The following is a 9,498-nucleotide window of genomic DNA, read 5'->3' on the forward strand; positions in this document are numbered from 1 at the left end:
AGGTTGGAAGGACGTGTTGGTTGTAATTAAGGTTCTCAGAATGTTATGCGCTAGCTGGGGAAAAGAGAGAGAGAGGTTGGAAGGACGTGTTGGTTGTAATTAGGGTTCTCAGAACGTCATGCGCTAGCTGGGGAATAGAGAGAGAGGTTGGAAGGACGTGTTGTTTGTAATTAAGGTTCTCCGAACGTTATGCGCTAGCTGGGGAATAGAGAGAGAGAGGTTGGAAGGACGTGTTGGTTGTAATTAGGGTTCTCAGAACGTCATGCGCTAGCTGGGGAATAGAGAGAGAGGTTGGAAGGACGTGTTGGTTGTAATTAAGGTTCTCCGAACGTTATGCGCGAGCTGGGGAATAGAGAGAGAGAGGTTGGAAAGACGTGTTGGTTGTAATTAGGGTTGTACCATCGGCTAATAAAAACAAAAACACCTCCCTCCCTGATGACTGTACGAGTGTGTGTGTGTGTGTGTGTGTGTGTGTGTGTGTGTGTGTGTGTGTGTGTGTGTGTGTGTGTGTGTGTGTGTGTGTGAGTGTGCGCCTCTGTGGTGTCATTACCGGCTGCTCTTGCCCAACGGATTTCCATGTTTACCCAGCATGCCCTCTGAGTGGCGCCGCAGGGAACATGGTCGCACTGGTAACCAACCGACGCAGCGCAACCTCAAACACACACACACACACACACACACAACCTCAAACACAAACACACACACACACATACACACACAACCTCAAACACACACACACACACAACCTCAAACACACACACACACACACACACACACACACACACACACAACCTCAAACACACACACACACACACACACACACAACCTCAAACACACACACACACACAACCTCAAACACACAAACACACACACACCCCTAATGTTCATCAAAGTTTGCTGCGGCTTTGACTTACTTTTGTGTGTTTGAGGTTGTAGATCCCCTGAGGACAGTGGGTGGAGTCTGGAGACAGTAGATCCTCTGAGGACAGTGTGTGGATGGAGACAGTAGATGCCCTGAGGACAGTGTGTGGATGGAGACAGTAGATCCCCTGAGGACAGTGGGTGGATGGAGACAGTGGATCCCTTGAGGACAGTGGGTAGAGTCTGGAGACAGTAGATCCCCTGATGACAGTGGGTGGAGTCTGGAGACAGTAGGTCCTCTGAGGACAGTGGGTGGAGTCTGGAGACAGTAGATCCCCTGAGGACAGTGGGTGGAGTCTGGAGACAGTAGATCCCCTGAGGACAGTGGGTGGAGTCTGGAGACAGTAGATCCCCTGAGGACAGTGGGTGGAGTCTGGAGACAGTAGATCCCCTGAGGACAGTGGGTGGAGTCTGGAGACAGTAGATCCCCTGAGGACAGTGGGTGGAGTCTGGAGACAGTAGATCCCCTGAGGACAGTGGGTGGAGTCTGGAGACAGTAGATCCCCTGAGGACAGTGGGTGGAGTCTGGAGACAGTAGATCCTCTGAGGACAGTGTGTGGAGTCTGGAGACAGTAGATCCCCTGAGGACAGTGTGTGGATGGAGACAGTAGATCCCCTGAGGACAGTGTGTGGAGTCTGGAGACAGTAGATCCCCTGAGGACAGTGTGTGGAGTCTGGAGACAGTAGATCCCCTGAGGACAGTGTGTGGAGTCTGGAGACAGTAGACCCCTGAGGACAGTGTGTGGATGGAGACAGTAGATCCCCTGAGGACAGTGTGTGGATGGAGACAGTAGATCCCCTGAGGACAGTGTGTGGATGGAGACAGTAGATCACCTGAGGACAGTGTTTGGATGGAGACAGTAGATCCCCTGAGGACAGTGTGTGGATGGAGACAGTAGATCCCCTGAGGACAGTGTGTGGATGGAGACAGTAGATCCCCTGAGGACAGTGTGTGGATGGAGACAGTAGATCCCCTGAGGACAGTGTGTGCAGTCTGGAGACAGTAGATCCCCTGAGGACCGTGTGTGGAGTCTGGAGACAGTTGAGCCCCTGAGGACAGTGGGTGGAGTCTGGAGACAGTAGATCCCCTGAGGATAGTTGGTGGAGTCTGGAGACAGTAGGTCCTCTGAGGACAGTGGGTGGAGTCTGGAGACAGTAGGTCCCCTGAGGACAGTGTGTGGATGGAGACAGTAGATCCGCTGAGGACAGTGTGTGGATGGAGACAGTAGATCACCTGAGGACAGTGTTTGGATGGAGACAGTAGATCCCCTGAGGACAGTGTGTGGATGGAGACAGTAGATCCCCTGAGGACAGTGTGTGGATGGAGACAGTAGATCCCCTGAGGACAGTGTGTGGATGGAGACAGTAGATCCCCTGAGGACAGTGTATGGATGGAGACAGTAGATCCCCTGAGGACAGTGGGTGGATGGAGACAGTGGATCCCTTGAGGACAGTGGGTGGAGTCTGGAGACAGTAGATCCCCTGAGGACAGTGGGTGGAGTCTGGAGACAGTAGGTCCTCTGAGGACAGTGGGTGGAGTCTGGAGACAGTAGATCCCATGAGGACAGTGGGTGGAGTCTGGAGACAGTAGATCCCCTGAGGACAGTGGGTGGAGTCTGGAGACAGTAGATCCCATGAGAACAGTGTGTGGATGGAGACAGTAGATCCCCTGAGGACAGTGTGTGGAGTCTGGAGACAGTAGATCCCCTGAGGACAGTGTGAGGAGTCTGGAGACAGTAGATCCCCTGAGGACAGTGGGTGGAGTCTGGAGACAGTAGATCCCCTGAGGATAGTTGGTGGAGTCTGGAGACAGTAGGTCCTCTGAGGACAGTGGGTGGAGTCTGGAGACAGTAGGTCCCCTGAGGACAGTGGGTGGAGTCTGGAGACAGTAGGTCCCCTGAGGACAGTGGGTGGAGTCTGGAGACAGTAGGTCCTCTGAGGACAGTGGGTGGAGTCTGGGTACAGTAGGTCCCCTGAGGACAGTGTGTGGGTGGAGACAGTAGATCCACTGAGGACAGTGTGTGGGTGGAGACAGTAGATCCCCTCAGGACAGTGGGTGGAGTCTGGAGACAGTAGGTCCTCTGAGGACAGTGGGTGGAGTCTGGAGACAGTAGATCCTCTGAGGACAGTGGGTGGAGTCTGGAGGCAGTAGATCCCCTGAGGACAGTGGGTGGAGGCTGGAGACAGTAGGTCCCCTGAGGACAGTGGGTGGAGTCTGGAGACAGTAGGTCCCATGAGGTCAGTGGGTGGAGTCTGGAGACAGTGGGTCCCCTGAGGACAGTGGGTGGAGTCTGGAGACAGTAGGTCCTCTGAGGACAGTGGGTGGAGACAGGAGACAGTAGGTCCCCTGAGGACAGTGTGTGCGTGGAGACAGTAGATCCCCTGAGGACAGTGTGTGGGTGGAGACAGTAGATCCCCTCAGGACAGTGGGTGGAGTCTGGAGACATTACGTCCTCTGAGGACAGTGGGTGGAGTCTGGAGACAGTAGGTCCTCTGAGGACAGTGGGTGGAGTCTGGAGACAGTAGATCCCCTGAGGACAGTGGGTGGAGTCTGGAGACAGTAGGTCCCCTGAGGACAGTGGGTGTAGTCTGGAGACAGTAGGTCCCATGAGGTCAGTGGGTGGAGTCTGGAGACAGTGGGTCCTCTGAGGACAGTGGGTGGAGACAGGAGACATTAGGTCCCCTGAGGACAGTGTGTGGGTGGAGACAGTAGATCCCCTGAGGACAGTGGGTGGAGTCTGGAGACAGTAGGTCCTCTGAGGACAGTGGGTGGAGTCTGGAGACAGTATGTCCTCTGAGGACAGTTTGTGGGTGGAGTCTGGAGACAGTAGATCCCCTGAGGACAGTCGGTGGAGTCTGGAGACAGTAGATCCCCTGAGGACAGTGGGTGGAGACAGGAGACAGTAGGTCCCCTGAGGACAGTGGGTCGGAGGAGACAGTAGATCCCCTGAGGACAGTTGGTGGGTGGAGACAGTAGATCCCCTGAGGACAGTGGGTGGAGACAGTAGATCCCCTGAGGACAGTGGGTGGGTGGAGACAGTAGATCCCCTGAGGACAGTGTGTGGGTGGAGACAGTAGATCCCCTGAGGACAGTGTGTGGGTGGAGACAGTAGATCCCCTGAGGACAGTGTGTGGATGGAGACAGTAGATCCCCTGAGGACAGTGTGTGGATGGAGACAGTAGATCCCCTGAGGACAGTGTGTGGAGTCTGGAGACAGTAGATCCCCTGAGGACCGTGTGTGGAGTATGGAGACAGTAGATCTCCTGAGGACAGTGGGTGGAGTCTGGAGACAGTAGGTCCTCTGAGGACAGTGGGTGGAGTCTGGAGACAGTAGATCCCATGAGGACAGTGGGTGGAGTCTGGAGACAGTAGATCCCCTGAGGACAGTTGGTGGAGTCTGGAGACAGTAGGTCCTCTGAGGACAGTGGGTGGAGTCTGGGTACAGTAGGTCCCCTGAGGACAGTGGGTGGAGTCTGGAGACAGTAGGTCCTCTGAGGACAGTGGGTGGAGTCTGGAGACAGTAGGTCCTCTGAGGACAGTGGGTGGAGACAGGAGACAGTAGGTCCCCTGAGGACAGTGTGTGGTTGGAGACAGTAGATACCCTGAGGACAGTGTGTGGGTGGAGACAGTAGATCCCCTCAGGACAGTGGGTGGAGTCTGGAGACATTAGGTCCTCTGAGGACAGTGGGTGGAGTCTGGAGACAGTAGGTCCCCTGAGGACAGTGGGTGAAGTCTGGAGACAGTAGGTCCCATGAGGTCAGTGGATGGAGTCTGGAGAGAGTGGGTCCTCTGAGGACAGTGGGTGGAGACAGGAGACAGTAGGTCCCCTGAGGACAGTGTGTGGGTGGAGACAGTAGATCCCCTGAGGACAGTGTGTGGGTGGAGACAGTAGATCCCCTGAGGACAGTGGGTGGAGTCTGGAGACAGTAGGTCCTCTGAGGACAGTGGGTGGAGTCTGGAGACAGTAGGTCCTCTGAGGACAGTGGGTGGAGTCTGGAGACAGTAGATCCCCTGAGGACAGTCGGTGGAGTCTGGAGACAGTAGATCCCCTGAGGACAGTGGGTGGGGACAGGAGACAGTAGGTCCCCTGAGGACAGTGGGTGGGAGGAGACAGTAGATCCCCTGAGGACAGTGGGTGGGTGGAGACAGTAGATCCCCTGAGGACAGTGGGTGGAAACAGTAGATCCCCTGAGGACAGTGGGTGGGTGGAGACAGTAGATCCCCTGAGGACAGTGTGTGGGTGGAGACAGTAAATCCCCTGAGGACAGTGGGTGGGTGGAGACAGTAGGTCCTCTGAGGAGAGTGTGTGGAGTCTGGAGACAGTAAATCCCCTGAGGACAGTGGGTGGAGTCTGGAGACAGTAGGTCCTCTGAGGACAGTGGGTGGAGTCTGGAGACAGTAGATCCCCTGAGGACAGTGGGTGGGTGGAGACAGTAGATCCCCTGAGGACAGTGTGTGGGTGGAGACAGTAGGTCCTCTGAGGACAGTGTGTGGAGTCTAGAGACAGTAGATCCCCTGAGGACAGTGGGTGGAGTCTGGAGACAGTAGGTCCTCTGAGGACAGTGTGTGGGTGGAGACAGTAGATCCCCTGAGGACAGTGTGTGGGTGGAGACAGTAGATCCCCTGAGGACAGTGTGTTTGTTGAGACAGTAGATACCCTGAGGACAGTGGGTGGAGTCTGGAGACAGTATATCCCCTGAGGACAGTGGGTGGGTGGAGACAGTAGATCCCCTGAGGACAGTGTGTGGGTGGAGACAGTAGATCCCCTGAGGACAGTGGGTGGCTGGAGACAGTAGATCCCCTTAGGACAGTGTGTGGGTGGAGACAGTAGATCCCCTGAGGAGAGTGTGTTGGTGGAGACAGTAGGTCCTCTGAGGACAGTTTGTGGAGTCTGGAGACAGTAGATCCCCTGAGGACAGTGTGTGGATGGAGACAGTAGATCCCCTGAGGACAGTGTGTGGATGGAGACAGTAGATCCCCTGAGGACAGTGTGTGGATGGAGACAGTAGATCCCCTGAGGACAGTGTGTGGAGTCTGGAGACAGTAGATCCCCTGAGGACCGTGTGTGGAGTCTGGAGACAGTAGATCCCCTGAGGACAGTGGGTGGAGTCTGGAGACAGTAGATCCCCTGAGGACAGTTGTTGGAGTCTGGAGACAGTAGGTCCTCTGAGGACAGTGGGTGGAGTCTGGGTACAGTAGGTCCCCTGAGGACAGTGGGTGGAGTCTGGAGACAGTAGGTCCTCTGAGGACAGTGGGTGGAGTCTGGAGACAGTAGGTCCTCTGAGGACAGTGGGTGGAGACAGTAGATCCCCTGAGGACAGTGGGTGGGTGGAGACAGTAGATCCCCTGAGGACAGTGTGTGGGTGGAGACAGTAGATCCCCTGAGGACAGTGGGTGGGTGGAGACAGTAGGTCCTCTGAGGAGAGTGTGTGGAGTCTGGAGACAGTAGATCCCCTGAGGACAGTGGGTGGAGTCTGGAGACAGTAGGTCCTCTGAGGACAGTGGGTGGAGTCTGGAGACAGTAGATCCCCTGAGGACAGTGTGTGGAGTCTGGAGACAGTAGATCTCCTGAGGACAGTGGGTGGAGTCTGGAGACAGTAGGTCCTCTGAGGACAGTGTGTGGGTGGAGACAGTAGATCCCCTGAGGACAGTGTGTGGGTGGAGACAGTAGATCCCCTGAGGACAGTGTGTTTGTTGAGACAGTAGATACCCTGAGGACAGTGGGTGGAGTCTGGAGACAGTATATCCCCTGAGGACAGTGGGTGGAGTCTGGAGACAGTAGATCCCCTGAGGACAGTGTGTGGGTGGAGACAGTAGATCCCCTGAGGACAGTGGGTGGGTGGAGACAGTAGATCCCCTTAGGACAGTGTGTGGGTGGAGACAGTAGGTCCTCTGAGGACAGTTTGTGGAGTCTGGAGACAGTAGATCCCCTGAGGACAGTGTGTGGATGGAGACAGTAGATCCCCTGAGGACAGTGTGTGGATGGAGACAGTAGATCCCCTGAGGACAGTGTGTGGAGTCTGGAGACAGTAGATCCCCTGAGGACCGTGTGTGGAGTCTGGAGACAGTAGATCCCCTGAGGACAGTGGGTGGAGTCTGGAGACAGTAGATCCCCTTAGGACAGTTGGTGGAGTCTGGAGACAGTAGGTCATCTGAGGACAGTGGGTGGAGTCTGGGTACAGTAGGTCCCCTGAGGACAGTGGGTGGTGTCTGGAGACAGTAGGTCCTCTGAGGACAGTGGGTGGAGTCTGGAGACAGTAGGTCCTCTGAGGACAGTGGGTGGAGACAGGAGACAGTAGGTCCCCTGAGGACAGTGTGTGGGTGGAGACAGTAGATAGCCTGAGGACAGTGTGTGGGTGGAGACAGTAGATCCCCTCAGGACAGTGGGTGGAGTCTGGAGACATTAGGTCCTCTGAGGACAGTGGGTGGAGTCTGGAGACAGTAGGTCCTCTGAGGACAGTGGGTGGAGTCTGGAGACAGTAGATCCCCTGAGGACAGTGGGTGGAGTCTGGAGACAGTAGGTCCCCTGAGGACAGTGGGTGAAGTCTGGAGATAGTAGGTCCCATGAGGTCAGTGGATGGAGTCTGGAGAGAGTGGGTCCTCTGAGGACAGTGGGTGGAGACAGGAGACAGTAGGTCCCCTGAGGACAGTGTGTGGGTGGAGACAGTAGATCCCCTGAGGACAGTGTGTGGGTGGAGACAGTAGATCCCCTGAGGACAGTGGGTGGAGTCTGGAGACAGTAGGTCCTCTGAGGACAGTGGGTGGAGTCTGGAGACAGTAGGTCCTCTGAGGACAGTGGGTGGAGTCTGGAGACAGTAGATCCCCTGAGGACAGTGGGTGGGTGGAGACAGTAGATCCCCTGAGGACAGTGTGTGGGTGGAGACAGTAGATCCCCTGAGGACAGTGGGTGGGTGGAGACAGTAGGTCCTCTGAGGAGAGTGTGTGGAGTCTGGAGACAGTAGATCCCCTGAGGACAGTGGGTGGAGTCTGGAGACAGTAGGTCCTCTGAGGACAGTGGGTGGAGTCTGGAGACAGTAGATCCCCTGAGGACAGTGGGTGGGTGGAGACAGTAGATCCCCTGAGGACAGTGTGTGGGTGGAGACAGTAGGTCCTCTGAGGACAGTGTGTGGAGTCTGGAGACAGTAGATCCCCTGAGGAGAGTGGGTGGAGTCTGGAGACAGTAGGTCCTCTGAGGACAGTGTGTGGGTGGAGACAGTAGATCCCCTGAGGACAGTGTGTGGGTGGAGACAGTAGATCCCCTGAGGACAGTGTGTTTGTTGAGACAGTAGATACCCTGAGGACAGTGGGTGGAGTCTGGAGACAGTATATCCCCTGAGGACAGTGGGTGGGTGGAGACAGTAGATCCCCTGAGGACAGTGTGTGGGTGGAGACAGTAGATCCCCTGAGGACAGTGGGTGGGTGGAGACAGTAGATCCCCTTAGGACAGTGTGTGGGTGGAGACAGTAGGTCCTCTGAGGACAGTTTGTGGAGTCTGGAGACAGTAGATCCCCTGAGGACAGTGTGTGGATGGAGACAGTAGATCCCCTGAGGACAGTGTGTGGATGGAGACAGTAGATCCCCTGAGGACAGTGTGTGGAGTCTGGAGACAGTAGATCCCCTGAGGACCGTGTGTGGAGTCTGGAGACAGTAGATCCCCTGAGGACAGTGGGTGGAGTCTGAAGACAGTAGATCCCCTGAGGACAGTTGGTGGAGTCTGGAGACAGTAGGTCATCTGAGGACAGTGGGTGGAGTCTGGGTACAGTAGGTCCCCTGAGGACAGTGGGTGGAGTCTGGAGACAGTAGGTCCTCTGAGGACAGTGGGTGGAGTCTGGAGACAGTAGGTCCTCTGAGGACAGTGGGTGGAGACAGGAGACAGTAGGTCCCCTGAGGACAGTGTGTGGGTGGAGACAGTAGATACCCTGAGGACAGTGTGTGGGTGGAGACAGTAGATCCCCTCAGGACAGTGGGTGGAGTCTGGAGACATTAGGTCCTCTGAGGACAGTGGGTGGAGTCTGGAGACAGTAGGTCCTCTGAGGACAGTGGGTGGAGTCTGGAGACAGTAGATCCCCTGAGGACAGTGGGTGGAGTCTGGAGACAGTAGGTCCCCTGAGGACAGTGGGTGAAGTCTGGAGACAGTAGGTCCCATGAGGTCAGTGGATGGAGTCTGGAGAGAGTGGGTCCTCTGAGGACAGTGGGTGGAGACAGGAGACAGTAGGTCCTCTGAGGACAGTGGGTGGAGTCTGGAGACAGTAGATCCCCTGAGGACAGTCGGTGGAGTCTGGAGACAGTAGATCCCCTGAGGACAGTGGGTGGAGACAGGAGACAGTAGGTCCCCTGAGGACAGTGGGTGGGAGGAGACAGTAGATCCCCTGAGGACAGTGGGTGGGTGGAGACAGTAGATCCCCTGAGGACAGTGGGTGGAGACAGTAGATCCCCTGAGGACAGTGGGTGGGTGGAGACAGTAGATCCCCTGAGGACAGTGTGTGGGTGGAGACAGTAGATCCCCTGAGGACAGTGGGTGGGTGGAGACAGTAGGTCCTCTGAGGAGAGTGTGTGGAGTCTGGAGACAGTAGATC

This window comes from Oncorhynchus mykiss, unplaced genomic scaffold (assembly GCF_013265735.2).
Source record: "Oncorhynchus mykiss isolate Arlee unplaced genomic scaffold, USDA_OmykA_1.1 un_scaffold_140, whole genome shotgun sequence".
Lineage (NCBI taxonomy): Eukaryota > Metazoa > Chordata > Actinopteri > Salmoniformes > Salmonidae > Oncorhynchus > Oncorhynchus mykiss.